Source organism: Benincasa hispida, chromosome 11, assembly GCF_009727055.1.
Source record: "Benincasa hispida cultivar B227 chromosome 11, ASM972705v1, whole genome shotgun sequence".
NCBI lineage: Eukaryota > Viridiplantae > Streptophyta > Magnoliopsida > Cucurbitales > Cucurbitaceae > Benincasa > Benincasa hispida.
Window position 1 is genome coordinate 18,339,483 of NC_052359.1, and position 16,803 is coordinate 18,356,285.

The following is a 16,803-nucleotide window of genomic DNA, read 5'->3' on the forward strand; positions in this document are numbered from 1 at the left end:
TCATCAATGAAGTCGTTTTGGTATTTTTCTTCTTTTTAGGAGATGCTTATTTCATTTCCTTTGCCTTTTCTGTTTGTTCCTTTCTCTCTTGGGCCTCTCATTAACAATTTTCTTGTCATCATCTAATACTTTTGGCCTAAACTTTGTACATTTTCCTTTTCCTGCAACTTCAACAACCTAAAATAATAGTAACAAGAAAGAAAGTTAAATGTTAGAATTTGAAAACTACATATCATGTTATCATCAACTATTTATATATATGTATCAATAAATATATAAACATATTTGTGACAAAAAATTGATTTCTCATAAAATCTCTCACTATATACTATTGATAGACAGTGATAGAGCACTATCACTCTATTCATCATTATATCAATTAATATGTACAGATTTTTAGTTTGATATGACTGGCAACAACAACTCTTGGTTACCTTCTTTTCTGTTGGTTGTTTTATTTTATTTTCAAGTCTTTTTTTCTCTTCATTCTCATTTTCTTCTTTAGTTTCTTCCTCAACAACTTGTTCTTCAACATGCTCTTCTTGTTCAACAACATTTTTTCCTTTATCAACAGGCTGTAATAAATAAAGTAATAGTATAGTGTTAGACATTGATAATATTTTATAAATATCGCTAACCTTAATTAATTATATTTACCTTTTTCTCATTTTTTAGTTTTTATCTTATCTCATTTTTTAGTTTTTCTTCTTTGTCAGATAGATCAAATTCTTCTTCTTCTTCAAGCTCAACTTCCTACAATATATTCAAAATTCTATAATACTTAAGAAGACAACCTATCACTTTATTTTCTTTCATAGTGTTTATATATTTACCTTATCCTTTTGCTGAACATGATCAATTTTCTCCATATGTTCATCATCTTCAAATTCTTTTTCCTGCAAATATGAGAATTAAGGAAGTTATAGAAGTATACCACACACTGATAGAATTCCATCAGTTTAGTGATTGATCTCATTTACTTCTATCATGAATATCTATCATTGATAGATACTGATAGAATTTCAATAGAATTTTATTAGTGTCTATCACTGTTGGGCAGTGATTGACCTCACTGACTTCTATCAGGAATGTCTATCACTGATAGACACTGATAGAATCCTATCAGTGTATATCAGTGATAGACACTTCCTGTTAAAAGTCTATCATTTAGATTTCAACTTAGATATTTACCTTTTGTTGATCATCATCAATTTTTTCCAGATGCTTTACAACTTCAAATTCATTTTGCTGCAATAATACAATACAATGTAATGTGTCATTGTAACATAAGAACCAAGAAAGTCATAGAATTTTCTGTTAGTGATAGACACTGGTAGAATTCTATTAGTGTCTATCACTGATGAGCAGTGATAGATCTAGTGATAGATCTAATTGACTTTATGACAATATGTAGCTTAACAGAGAAAACACACAGCTTAAGAGATGAAGCAAACCTTTTCCTTTCCATCCTCTTCCTCGAACACTTTTGTTAATTCTTGTGTCTTTGGGTTTCCAAAGGTAGAGGTTGTATATCGTCAAAATGATCTTGTGTTTGGATCTCTTGTGTTTGTGTATAAAATTCCTAAAACAAAAAACATAAATCAAATACAAAGGTAATGAAAAGAATGAGATTCTATAATAAAAGACACAAAACAAATGGAAGAAAAATGTGTTGATATCACTGCCTATCAGTACAAAAACTTGTATACAAACCTTTCCTTCATTCCCAATTTTAATTTACAAGAAAAAAAATTAGTTTAGTTAGTAAATATATGTTTACATTTAAAAATAAAATCACACATTACAAAAGACTTACTTGAGCTACATAATTCATAGCATAATTCAACATTTTGTCAATTTCATAGATTCTTTCAAGAATTTGTAAGCTGCAAGAAGGAGCTTTGTTTTTCTCTATGGTCTCCTCAACCTCTTTTTCTTGTTCTTCTTGTGAAAGCTTTTCAATTGGAAGTCTATCATTCGGTCTTTCTATGATGGTTTTTAACATTCTAATGATCTTTTCTTGGCCTTGTTTCAAATTTTTCTGCTTTTTTTCTATCCTTTGTTGGCCATTTTTTAGTTCTTTTATTTCCTCAATTATATTTTTTCCATGCTCCTTTTTCCTCTAATTAAATCTCTTCCTTCATTTATTTCTTCTTCTTCTTCTTTTTCTTTCTCTTTTTATCTTTTCCTTCTCATTTTCTTCCAAATCTATCAAATATTTGATAGTGGTTGATTGTGATTCTTCTTCTGTTGGAAGTAGTGGAATTACACAAAACTACAAGTTTAAACACATGTTAAATCATTAGATCAAAAATGGGAAAACACTAACAAGTTTTTTTATGATATATGTCTATCACTGTTTTTGCTGATAGAAAGTGATAGAAGTCTATCATTGTCTATCAGTGATAGACTATTATTTGTTTTTTTGTTTGAAACCATTGCAAGTAATAAAAACAAGGCTATGAAATTATATAAAATACTTACAACATTTCTTTAAAAGATATTCTCTTCAAGATTTCTCCAATGATCAGGTTGTAAGCACTCCCATGATATTATTCTTGGACTTTGATTGCAATTTTATTTTTCCAAATCCAATATCTATTTTTGAAATTTTTGGTATTATTTTGAATGCCCAATAAACTAGTGCCAAAGGGAAACCTTGAAGGGATACAGAATCATTTTCAGTAGAAGAAGCCTTTTTGAAAAATTGATATGTCAAGTTATATGACAAGTCCCCAAGGATAGGTTTTCAATTCTTCTTCATTGTCCAATATGTCAACATGTTTCCAATTAACAACATTGTGTCTTTGCCTTGGGATTAGAAAGGACTCTAAGAGAAGGAGGTTTGCCAACTTAACCTTGACACTATCACTTTCAAAATCATGTAGAAACTTAAAGCTTTTCTCAATATCTTTTCTATCAACCGAATCATCATTCTTAAAGACTATTTTTCTAAGTTCAGAAATTTGCTCTTTTTCTTCTAAATCTATTGATGGTAGTTGAGTACCACTTAAACCTATGATTAAACAAAACTCTTTCAATCCAAACTCTGCTATATGCCCATTAAAGTTAAAAGCCAAGATATTTGGCTTATTTGTGATGCATTGTCTTCTTAGAAGGTAGTTTATGAATCTTGTGGGCATTTTCTCAATTTTTATATTTAGAAAGTGTCCAAAAGGACCATTTCTAAAAGTATTTAAATTCCTATCATCTAATTGGTTTTTACTAATTTGTATTACATCTAATGAGATGCATATTATTATCTTAAAATGCTTGTTTTGATCTTGCATTATTGTTTGATGTTCATGTTCTTGTCCACCTGTTTAAACATATAAGTTTCAACAATAAACAAGTGATATATGTCTATATTCTATCATAAACTATAACTCACTATTATCATTTAATGATTTCCATCACTGTCTATCAATGATAGACACTGATAGACTTTCATCACTGTCTATTGCAAACCATGAAATGAGTGATAGTGTCTATCACTAGCTATCATCGATAGACAGTGATAGAAGTCTATCAGTGTCAATCATCAATAGACACTGATGGAAATCTGAATTCTATCACTGTCTATCGCTGGTAAACAGTGATAGACTTCTATCACTGTCTATCGCATACCATGAAATGTGATAAAACAATGATAGTGTCTATAACTGTCTATCATCGATAGACAGTGATGGAAGTCCATCACTGTCTATCATCGATAGACACTTATGGAAATCTGAATTCTATCACTGTCTATTGTCTCTTTATATACTAAAAGCATGATAGTTGTAAGTAGCCTATGAATGATAAAAACACTATCTACAAAAGAAATATCAAAACACCAACTGTAAGTAGCCCCAACAAAACATGGTATGAATGATAGACAACATAAAATATATGAGAAAATGTTCATATCACTAATAGACAGTGATATACCCCTATCAATGCCTATCATAGTTTGTTTATACCTTTAGTTTTAGTTTCCCTTGTTCTCTCTTTTGAGTTTTTGTCTTCTTTTATTTATTTGATGATCCTTCTTCATTAACAGTCTTCCTTTTGATGTTGCTTACCATTTGTACACAAAATTTAGGGTTAATAAATATTTAGGGTTAATAAATATTACTAGTAAACAAAATCAGACTTAATAACTATAATCACGAAAAGAAAAAAGTTATATCTTTTATTGTTGATGTAGTGGTAGAAGAAGCAGCAGAAGGATTAAGAAGAAGAAGAAGAAGTGGAGGACCAAGACAGCGGACGAAAAGGGACGTAAATAGAGGGAAAAAAGCAGTGAACGAAGTCTATTGAAGAAAAAGATCTAAATAGAAAAATGTTGGGGAAGATCAATTAATATCGATCGAAGAAGCTTTGTGAAGCAGCGTGATGGAAAATAACCAAGTCGATGTGAAGCAACATGATGGAAGAAGAAGAAGAAAAAGAAGAAAAAGAAAAAGAAAAAGAAAAAGAAGAAGAAGAGTGAACGAAGTCGGGCGAGAGAGGAGATGAACAGTTAATTGGCTGAAGAAGGAGATGAAATGTTGGAGGGAAAAATCCCCTTTTCATTTTTTTATGTAAAAGTTGGGCTTTGGTTGAAGAAGGAGATGAAATTTTGGGCTTTGGTTGGGCTGCAACTTTCCTTAGGTTTTTTTTGCTACAGAATGTAATTATTTTGGCCCAGTTTTTTATATTTAAAAATCTCCCTTTCATTTTTTTTTTTAATGTAAAAGTTGTTGCAATATTAGGATTATGCATGGTTGATTAATTTTTTTGACATCAAAACTAGAAGCATTATAGCATTATAGTAATTGAGTTGAGAGTTGATAGACACTGATAGATGTCTATCAATGTCTATCAATAAACTATAGAATTTGATAGACTTCAAAAGTATATAATATATATTTAAACATTGATAGACAATTATAATAGTTTAAATATATTTATATCAAAACAAAAAATAGTTTGAGATAAGCAAATTGACAATATCAACATCCAAACTCTTGCAAAAATGCTCCAAAGACTACTTAAACTCTTGTAAATAGCTCAAGCAAAAAATGGTGGTTCAACTTCCTCATTCTGTTGGATTTTATGTCCTAAAACTCTTAGTTTGTAATATCATATTCTTGTTCAATAAAGCTGTTATTGAAAATCTTTAGTAAATTTAAATTCTATATTCATGAATCCAATAAACTAAGGTTCCGAGGCTATTAAGTTTAAGTTTGAACTTTATGTAGTGACATAAATGTGGATCAAGTTCAAATATATATAGCCAAAATGCTCTATAGTATATGAATAAGGTTGGGCGCTTTATTCTGGGGACACTATGGATGCGGCCCATTTTGTAATTAGTACAAATGATGTGATCCTAAACCGTTCATGTAGAGACATGAAAATGGGGGCATCCTATGTAAAGAGTTTACATAAGACTGAACCATGAAATAGTCATTTTTTACGTTCTAAATGTCGTTTAATGTATAAAATTGACTATTTTGTTAATTGATGACNATGTTATTAAAAATCTTTAGTAAATTTAAGTTATATATTCATGAATCCAATAAGCTAAGGATTCGAGGCTATTAAGTTTTAGTTTGAACTTTATGTAGTGACATAAATGTGGATCAAATTCAAATATATAGCCAAAATGGTCTATAGTATATGAATAAGGTTGGGCGCCTTATTCTAGGGACACTATGGATGCAGCCCATTTTGTAGTTAGTACAAACGATATGATCCTAAACTCTTCATGTGGAGACATGAAAATGGGGGCATCCTATGTAAAGAGTTTACATAAGACTGAACCATGAAATAGTCATTTTTTACGTTCTAAATGTCGTTTAATGTATAAAATTGACTATTTTGTTAATTGATGACATAGGTAACTTAATCTTAATCCTGAGCTAACTATGAACTCCTGTTCACTCAGAATTATCCTTAGATCTGCATAGGTGAGGGCAGCTCATTATCGCTGGCTCAATAAGCCTCCCATTTCAGGGGTAAGATCAGGTGGATAGCTGGGAACATAGGGTGCAAGACGGAATTCACTCCTACCCGTTATAGGGATAGTAGATAGGTTGTTCCCTTTAGTACTGAATCCAGGTCTTGAACAAGGGACCCCACCCTCTCATTGGCCCGAGAGGGGTTCGGTTTATAGGTTGGACCTTAAACTAATTGTTCATTAGAGGATCAGTGGAACTTAAGGAATAAGATGTAATCTCGGGGATAAAACGGTTTTTATGACCTAGTCGAGATTACAAACAACCTGTGAAGGATTAGCTTACTAATCATGGTTATATCATATGGACACAAATATATCTATAGTGAGGGGAGTGCAACTACGGGACTATAGTGGAATGACCCGTGAGTTAACGAATGTGGATTAGCTCCATCTAAAGAGTTTAACTAGCTAATCTCGAATCGTTGAAGCCCATGATCTATAGGTCCATTAGGTTCCCCTACTAGCTCATATGGAATAAACTTAGAACAGTATGATAGAATAATTCGAATTGTTCGAATTAGGTGAAGAGAGAGAAATCGACAAGTATATGTGATATAGTGGTCGATTTTTTAGTTTAGAGATATAGCTTTAATATTTAAATGTGATTTAAATATCAAAAATATGAATACGTTCATATTCGGAAGCTCAGAAATAATGGAAATGGTCAAAGATGTAAAAAGTCAAAGAGTTGACTTTTGATTTTGAGAAGTCAAAATTTGACCGACCTTATATTCAAATGTGATTTGAATTTCGAGAAAATGAATGCGGATTCATGCTTGGGAGGTTAAAATTAGTCAACACGAAAAAAATCATAAAAAGTCAAAATGTTGACTTTTTGGTCAAAGTTTGACTTTGACAAAATGACTATTTTGCCCTTTGACTAAATTAGTTGGAAAATCCGAACTTTTGTTGGATAATTCCACTAACAAAATAGTGGGCTAGGTGTTGCCTTATTGTGGAGACATTAAGCCCACTTAGATAGTGGATTCTAGGTGTTGGGTTTTTATAAAGTTGTTTCATGCAATTTTGCATGGTCTTTTTCTATAAATATGGGCTTTTGAATTTGGATTAAAAACTTTTGGACATTTTGCAAAAATTAGTTTTTAAAAATTGGGCTGAAAGAAACCTAAACCAAACCCAAAATTCATTCTATTATTTCCATCTCTTTCTCTCTCTTGGGTTCTTAATCCATTGGGTCCCACAACCCGGTTCTGAGTCCAGAGGATAGTAGGTTAGTTCTAGTGGTTGTTCGGTTCGTGTTCGAGTGGAGATAGACAAGTTTTGGGAGCTTCAAAGGTAATATTTCTAAAAAAACCCTAATTAACTAATTTAGGGTTATATGTTTAATTTATGCAATTACAGTAAAATTGATCCTCAATTCCGCTGCGCATGCCTACTTTTCCATCACATTCTTCGTACACAGAATAAACCAGAAACAAAATGGTGGTTCAACTTTCTTCTTCAGTTTCTTCCTCAACAACTTGTTCTTCAACATGCACAGTGGACGTAGGCCTTTGGCCGAACCACTTAAAATCCTGTGTCTTTTCTTTCTAACTCCACGATCGTTTAGAATTTACTAAAGTATCATTTACACGATCGTGTAGTTCCTATCGCATCATGTACTCGATTGTTTAGCTCCGTGTCCAATCGTCTATACGGTCGTTTAACTCATCAGCTATCGTATACACGATCGTCTAGCTTCAGTCAACTGTCGTCTACACGATCGTCTAGCATTTCATCCAATCATTTGCATAATTGAATTATCGTTTGCAAAGTTAATTTCGCCCAAAAACAAAGAGGCCCTTACAAATTAACACTTGGTAATATAGAAAGCTTTAACTAAAAGGCAATTAAACCCGAAACATTCATCAACTCAACCACAAATGCAGAAAACGATTAACCACAAATGCAGAAACCCACCCCGACTGTAAAATAAGTTCAAAATAGAGTTTTAATTTGGAATATCAAAACAACCTGGCTTTGATACCAATTGAAGGAAATCAAACTCGAAATTTCTATGAGCAGCGAAAATAAGATCATTCCAAATTACAATCATGAATGAACATTACAAATTACAGTCGTATAGAAACATGCGGTTATACAATTTATATAGAAATTACAGCATGAACAACTACAAATGAACAAGGAGAAAACTCTACGAACATTTGTAGACCCGTCTCCACACTCCTTGCTCATGAACGTTGATACTTAATTTTTGTGAAGTGAATTATGGATGATATGCGATGGTGAAATTGCATTGTGCACTCAAGTTTCCTCAGCGGAATCTAAGTATAAATTCCACTAAGTTTCCTGGTAAGTCCAGGGGTCGAACTCAGGGACTTGTGAAAACAGGTTTCGTTGGTAATTTATATGAAAACTTTGTGGTAACCGGTCAAATAAATTGTTGGTTTGTTGTTGATTGCGTTAATGAAAAAAATAACAAATGCGGCTGATTTGAGAAAAGTCAGTTGTGTGATAGATACATGAGTAAGCGGATGAATAGGTTGAGAAGATCTTTGGCTAGCGTTACTTGGGAATGCGTCAGACTATGCGATAATGCTACAACCATGCACAACAAATCATTTTCCAATGCAAATGCGATGCTCCTAAGTCTAGGACGCATGTGATGAATGCAAAAGTGTCCATAGAGTTTATCCCTAAGTCTCTACTCTTTTCCTATGCTATGATGCAGAATGCATAAAGGCAAGGTGACCGCATACAATCATATCCTATCTCTAGGATGCATGCGATGCGTTGATAACAAATAGTGCTTATTCCTAAGCTTCTATCTCTTGATTATGCGTTCTAATCTGACTCTCCCAAGCCTAGATTCTAATCTGACCTTCCCAAGCCTAGATCCTGTCCTTAGACTACCCTTCCGAGTATCTTTAATGGATGAATGAAGCATACATAATACAAGATAATCGCATAGAATGAAGATTCCCTAGTTGTGCTAGATAAATGCTTCTCAACCCATTCAACTGATTTAGCTACTCATGCGTAAATAACAGAGAGTGAATAGATATAGAGAAGTAGATTTCATTTCGATAAATGAGTGGAGTACAAAATAACAATGGAAGTCAAAGGTAGAGAGCTTGGTAGAAATTCCTTACTGACAGAGGCTTTTACACGTAAATCTCTATTCGGTTCCAATGATGTTCCTGCTTCCGTAGGCGTCGGCCTTCTCTTTGTCCTTGAAGCTTCTGATGCTCTCACAAGCTTACCGGAACGATCTATCAGCACCACCTTCCTCTCTCGCGTCCGCCTTAAAACGAAAGGAAAAACTATGAACAAAGATGTGCGAACTGAAGTATGAAATTTTGAACTACTGAACGGTGAACTAATTAACTGCTTAACCCCTTTTCTGAAGAATACCCTTGGTATTTATAGAAAATTCAGGGTGAAAGGCGGTTTCTCTCTCATGATTGTATAGATGGGATGGCTTTAATTCCTAACTGATGCGTCGAATATTTGTCACCGAAAAGCTGAATGTGCTTGTGATCGTTATCGACTGTAAACTTAATTCGGATTCGACTGTCATCAGCTTTCTATCGCATCACAATTACTTAGCCTTTCACCTAGATGCGCCAACCATGTTGCACCGACCAAGTTGCGGCAATCCTTTTTGAGCAAATGTTTGCAAGCACAATCATCGCAAAGCCTTACGGTGAAGTTGTGCTCGACTGATGATTTCCTATGATCGCAATTATTGCCTTGCATCAACGCATATTCTACATAAAAATATAAAAATTAACTGTTCCTATACGATGAACGCATGCGACCACAATATTATGAAATTGATGTTTAATGGACGCAATTTAACATGTTTTATCAACGCAAGCCAACATTGTTTAAGAACTTAGCACTATGATAACATGCATTTCTGCCCGTTATCACACACTCAAATTTAAACAATGCTTGTCCTCAAGCATAAGCTAAAGACTTCCTTTAGCAAGTCAACCGCAATGTTCTTTTCCTAGATTTCTCAAGGATACTTCGTTCAAATCCTATATACCAAAGTTTCCTTAGATCATGTTCAAGTCTTCTCTCAAAATATTTCTAAGACCTAGGGACTGCAAGCTTAACCTTCAAAAAGACTTTACTAACTTCCGGAATATCGCATGATTTATTTTGATTTTTTTTTTCACCGGGGTGTCAAATGATTTTATCCTTGCATATTTCTTGACTTTATTATGTTTTTCTGACCTTGCGCTGATCCAAGTGCCTTGCCTTCATTTTGGCTTTCCCCCACGTGTGTTATGCAGACATCCAACTATGAGCAATGCGCTCTTCCTCAAACTAAACTCATACCTACTTGGCAGCGGAGTTGCGGTCATTTAATTATGCGTTGATCCTGGTGACTTACTTTCGTTTTGGCTTGCCCCCACATGTGTCATGCGAACATCTAACTACGGGTAAGTGTCTTTCACAACTTAACTCTTATCAACATGGGTTTTCCATTGCGTTGATAGTGGAGTTGTTATTCTCAAAAAATAATTTTTTTTTATAGCAAGGTTGAAAATACATACTTCACCCCCAAATTTAAAATGCGGCAATGTCCTTGTTGCCAAAAGATTGAGATAAGTCATGCGATGTTCTTTTCGTAAAGAGAGTTTGGAAGAAAGCTAGCAAACCCGTAACTTCTAGAAATATTTTATGAGGTGACTATCTTAAGATTAAGTTGACTTTAGTATATATGAAAGACATAGAAGCATATTTTTCATCATTGAAATCATACTTGGTGAAGAAACAGAATGCGGTAGCTTACTAAATTTATCTATGTCAAATGATTGCGGTAATCAAAGAGAATGCAGTGATAAAACTTTTGAAATTAAGATGTGATGCGATAGTGCAAAATTTGAAATAGAGATAAGGAAGAATACACCCCTAAATTTGCGCTGTCGCCCGCAGTTTGTATTTACGCATCCATCTTTGCGACGATCTCTCGTCTTTGGATTGCGGTGATGGAGTGAGATAATTTGCTGCTTCATGTAACATTTCCGCAATTCTGTGCCTTAATCGTTATAAACAAACAGTGAGAAGGTCAAATGATTTTAAACAAAACAACATGCTTTTTTTTTCATAGAGTAGTAATGAGTAAAAGGTAGATAGATAAATGATGGTTAAAGTGACGAAGGAATGAAAGTTCAAGAACCAGACAAAGGGTATTTCGGGTTTTTCAGTTTCATGGAGGTCTTTTCTAGCTGGAAATCACCTCTGCAATATGCCTTAACTCGCTGTCCATTAACCTTAAATGTATGGCTTCCATCTTTAGTGATCAGCTCCACCACACCATATTGGAATATTTCTTTAATGATGAAGGGTTCAGACCAGCATGATTTTAATTTTCCTGGGAAGAGTCGTAGACGTGAGTTGAAGAGTAAGACCTTTTGCTCGTCTTGAGGTTCTTACCGCATATGCGTTTCGTGCCAACGCTTGGTGCGCTCTTTGTAATCTTTGCATTTCATATGCGTTAATCCTCCATTCCTCAGCTCGAATCAATTGGTGGTTTTCGCGCTTCTCCTGCTTTCTTCAAATCAAAGTTTAGCTCTTACTGCCCACAATGCCTTATAATTAGCTCCAAAGGAAATGACACTCCTTACTAAATCCAACGCATATGGGGACATACCTATCGGTGTTTTAAATACAAGTCTGGTATGCCCACAACGCATCGTCGAACTTCGTTGACCAATCTTTTCATGAAGGCCTCACTACCTTCTCGAGTATCAGCTTAATCTCCGATTGGACACTCGGCCTAACCGATCATTTGCGGATGCGTATGCGATGCCACTTTTGTGCGAGGATGTTGTATTTGCGCATCAACTCCTTGATATTATGGTTGACAAAGTGGGACCCTTCATCACTTATGATGGCATGGGGAGTGCCAAAACGAGTGAAAATATGTTTCTTCAGGAACTGAGAGACTACCGCCACATCACTTGCGGCGCATGCCACTGCCTCTACCCACTTGGAGACATAATCGACGACTAATGAAATGTAATGTTTACCATTCGAGGGGGGGAATGGTCCCATGAAATCAATCTCCCATATGTTGAACAATTTAAGCTCCAAAAAAGTGTTCATCGACATGGCATGTTTCCATGAAATGTTACCTGTGCGTTGGCACCGATCACACTTCATTACGTAGTCAGCTGCATCCTTGAACAATGTAGGCCAAAAGAATCCACTCTGTAAAACTTTGGCTGCGGTGCACTATCCTCCGAAGTGCCCACCATATGGTGAGTCGTGACATTGCGATAATATGCGTTGTTGAGCAGCATTTGGTACGCAGAATCGCAAAATCTGGTCTGCCCCCCTTTTATACAGATTCAGCTCATTCCAATAGTAATGTCTGCATTCATGTTTGAGCTTTCGTTGGTGTAGGTGTAATCTTCAGGAAATTGCTCGCAAACCAGATAATTGACTATGTCTGCATACCAAGGGAATTCTTCAATATGGAACAGCTACTCATTTGGGAACACTGCAATTACCTCAGACTCATTGCAGTCAACCTCAGGATTTTTCAGTCTAGACAAGTGATCCGCAACTTGGTTTTCTGTCCCCTTCCGATCAATTATTTCTATGTCAAATTCTTGAAGGAGAAGAACCCATCTGATCAACCTTGGCTTTGCATCCTTCTTTGTCATTAAATACTTTATTGTCGAATGATCAGTATAGATGAGTACCTTTGTTCCTAACAGATATGCCCAAAATTTTTCCAATGCAAAAATTACCGCCAGAAGCTCTTTCTCTGTGGTGGTATAATTTGTCTAAGCAGGATTTAATGTTTTACTCGCATATGCGATGGGATGCAAGATTGTTTTTCTCTTTTGCGCTAAAGTTGCTCCCATCGCATACCCGCTTGCATCGCACATTATTTCAAAAGGAAGTGTCCAGTCCGCTGCAATTAATACGGGTGTGGTAAGCAGCGCATTGTTCAAAACTCGAAATGCATTGAGGCAGTTGTTATCAACATCAAATTTTCTGTCAGCCTCTAACAACGCACTCAATGGTCGTGCTATTTTCGAAAAATCTTTTGACAAAGCGTCTGTAGAATCCAGCGTGCCCCAAGAAGCTTCGTACAACCTTCACGCTTGTTGGAGGTGGAAGTTTTTCAATTGCTTCAATTTTTGCTTTGTCCACCTCCAACCCATCCCGGGAAGCCTTGTGCCCCAACACTATGCCCTCCTTCACCATGAAATGGCATTTTTTCCAATTAAGCACTAGATTTGTTTCTTCGCATCTCTTCAGTATCTTCTCCAAGTTGGCTAGACAGACTTCATAAGTGTTCCCATAAACAAAGAAGTCATCCATAAAGATTTCAACAGAGTCCTCGAGATAATCTGAAAAGATGGCCATCATGCACCTTTGGAACGTGCTTGGCGCATTGCAGAGGCCAAACAGCATGCGGCAAAAAGAAAAGTCCCATATGGGTAGGTGAATGTGGTCTTGTCTTGATCTTCTGGAGCTATCATAATCTGGTCGTACCTGGCATAACCATCTAGAAAGCAATTAAAGTCATTTCCAGCTAGACGGTCTAGCATTTGATCAATGAATGACAAAGGGAAATGATCTTTCTTTGTGGCCGCGTTCAGCTTGCGGTAATCCATGCAAATGCACTACCCAATGACGGTTCTTTGCGATATTAATTCATTGTTTTCATTCGGGACTACCGTCATGCCGCCCTTTTTTGGCACACACTGCACGATGCTGACCCACGTGCTATCTGCTATAGGATAGATAACGCCTGCATTCTTAAGCCAATTTATGATCTTCTTCTTGACATTTTTTTCATCGCAGGGTGAGTTTGCGTTGATGTTCGATCGTTTCTTTTGGTCCCTTTCAGACGAAATGCGGTGCATACAGTAACGCTGGGGCTAATTCCTCTAATGTCGGCGAGCGTCCAACCAATTGCTCGCACATGCTTCCTTAGAATGCTCATCAACGCATTCTTCTGGTCTTCGTTCAACTCAGAGGAAATAATAACAGGCAACTTCTCATTCTGCCCCCAAAAATGCGTACTTTAAATGATTCGGAAGGGTCTTTAATTCCAGTGTTGGTGGTTCTACTAGGGATGGTTGCGTCGTTTTTCTTTCTTCTTTTTCTATTAGATTTTCTTCTTGATTTGCGATCATTTCTTCTTCCTTGTTTGTTTTTGTTATGATCACATTACAGGCAGCAACGGATGTGCTGACATCCTCTTCTTCATTCTCTTCATCAAACTTTTCTTTCTCAATCAAATTCTGGTCATCATCTGAGTCATGCAGGTCTTCTTCATCTGGAAACTTCATGGCACGAATTATGTTAAACTTGAGATTCTGTCCGTTGATACTCAAAGTGATCTCCCCTTTATATACATCAATCTGAGTACGACCTATTGATAACAATGGTCGCCCCAGAATGATGGGCACATCTTTGTCGGCCTCGTAGTCCAAAATGATAAAGTTGGCTGGTAGGATAAACCTGTCAATGGTTATCAGCACGTTCATCACCATTCCCTCTGGATGAACCAGAGATCTATCGGCCAGTTGAAAAGTCACCGTTGTAGGCACAAGTTGCCCCACATTCAGCTGCCTAAAGATTGACAGAAGCATCAAATTTATGTCGGCTCCCAGGTCATACAAGGCTTGCCCGATGTACAGTTCTCCTATGAAGCAAGGAATACTAAAGCTCCCAGGATCGCTCATCTTTAGTGGAATGATTGATTTTGAACTCTGAGTTAGCACCACCGTGGAAACTTACCAGCTCCCATCTTTTTAGTTACCATATCCTTCAGAAACTTGGCGTAGGCAGGCATTTCCTCAATCGCTTCACTGAAAGGAATATTAATATATAATTTCTTTAACATAGATAGGAAGCGTTGGTACTATACCTCTTCATTCTTTTTCTTCCTTAGTTTCTGCAGGAAAGAGGGTAACTGTACTTTCACGGTTCCCGTCTCAGTTGGCTTTGAGGTCGATGCAACCTCTAGTTCTACTACTTCTTTTTCTCTTTCTTCTTCTTGCGTCACCGCAACTTCAGATTCATCCGCAATGGGAGCTGTTCGACTACGGTCCTTCTTTTCTCCCTCCACAGTCTTCCCACTTCGCAATGTCACAACCTAAAATTTCTCTTTACCTGATCCCCCGGGTTGCATGGGAGTTCTGTTGAACTCGGTAGAGCCCATTGCGGTCTACTCTTCAGCTCACTCGCAATCTGGCCCATCTGTAATTCTAGATTGTGGATGGATGTAGCCTGACTATGAAGCATTTTATTTTTCTCTATGTATTGCTTCAATAGGCTTTCCAAGGAAGAAGATTACGGTGGTTGTGAGCTACTTGCTTGATTGCTCTTTTGACTGTTGTTGCGTGGGAAGAATCCTAGTGGCCCTTCTTTCTGCGCCACGGGTTGGAAATTTTGTTACTGATTCTTCCAAGCAAAATTGGGGTGGTTTCTCCACTCGGGGTTGTAAGTATTAGAAAAGGGATTATTTTTCACAAAGTAAACGGATTGTGGATTTTGCAGGCAATCTTCCATCGCGTGCCCATCACCGCAAGTCGCACACCTTGTGGTGTTTTGACTGATTGCGTTGATTTGCCCATTTTGCGGTGTTGGGCTGCTGATCGCAATTCCCTAGATTAAGTTCATCATTGCGGTCATCTGATTTTGTAGTGAAGCAATAACACCATTACTTGCGTCATTGTCTTTGATTCTCAATCTCTGGTCACTCTCTCTTCAATCTTCATGGTTCTTAGAGATGCGATCCAAGATATTCTTCGCCTTGTCATACGTTTTATCAAGCATACCTCCAGCGTCTGCTGCATTGGCAGCGGTCTGCGAAACGGGATTCAAACCATGATTAAAAATTTCCATTTGAAGGCAGTCTGGCAAACTATTGTGTGGACAATCCCTGACCAACCTTTTAAACCTCGCCCAGGCATCGCTAAGCGACTCGTCCATGTCTTGTTCAAAATCTATAATTAGTTTCCTTCGTCTGGCATTCTCAGTAGGTGGAAAGTATTTCTTCATAAACTTCTCCACGACCTATTCCTAAGAAGTGATCTCTCCCGGCTCGAGAGAATACGTCCATTTCTTAACCTGATCACAGAGAGAAAATGGGAACAAAGTTAGTCGAACTTCTTCGGCAGAGATGTTCGAGAACACAAAAGTATTGCAGATTTCAATAAAGCTTCAGAGGTGGGTGTGCAGGTATTCACCACGCCTTCCTTCGAATTGTCCTGCAGTCTAGATCATCTGCAGCATCACCGGCTTCATTTCGAATCAACTTCCGTCGAGGGCTGGCTTCATGATTTCTGGAGAGAAATCATAGAGGTTTGGTGATGCATAGTCCCTAATGGGCCTATTGCGATTGTTAGCCAGAAGGATTGGATTCGCCATGACATTGTTATCATTTGGTGCTCCGTTTCCAGGTTGCTCCGCCATCTCTTCTTTATCTGACTGTGGTTGCTATTGGCGGTCTCTTAATTTCCTTCTAAACATTCTCTCAATCTCTAGGTCGTAATTTGCCAAATATTGAGAGTCTGCAAAGAAATAAAAAAAAATTACCGTTAGCACACTATTTTGCCGAAGTCCCCGGCAATGGCGCCAAAAACTTGATGCTTAATTTTTGTGAAGTGAATTATGGATGATATGCGATGGTGAAATTGCATTGTGCACTCAAGTTTACTCAGCGAAATCCAAGTGTAAATTCCACTGAGTTTTCTGGTAAGTCCAGGGTCGAACTCAGGGACTTGTGAAAACAGGTTACGTTGGTAATTTATATGAAAACTTTGCGGTAACCGGTCAAATAAACTTTGCGTTAATGAAAAAAATAACAA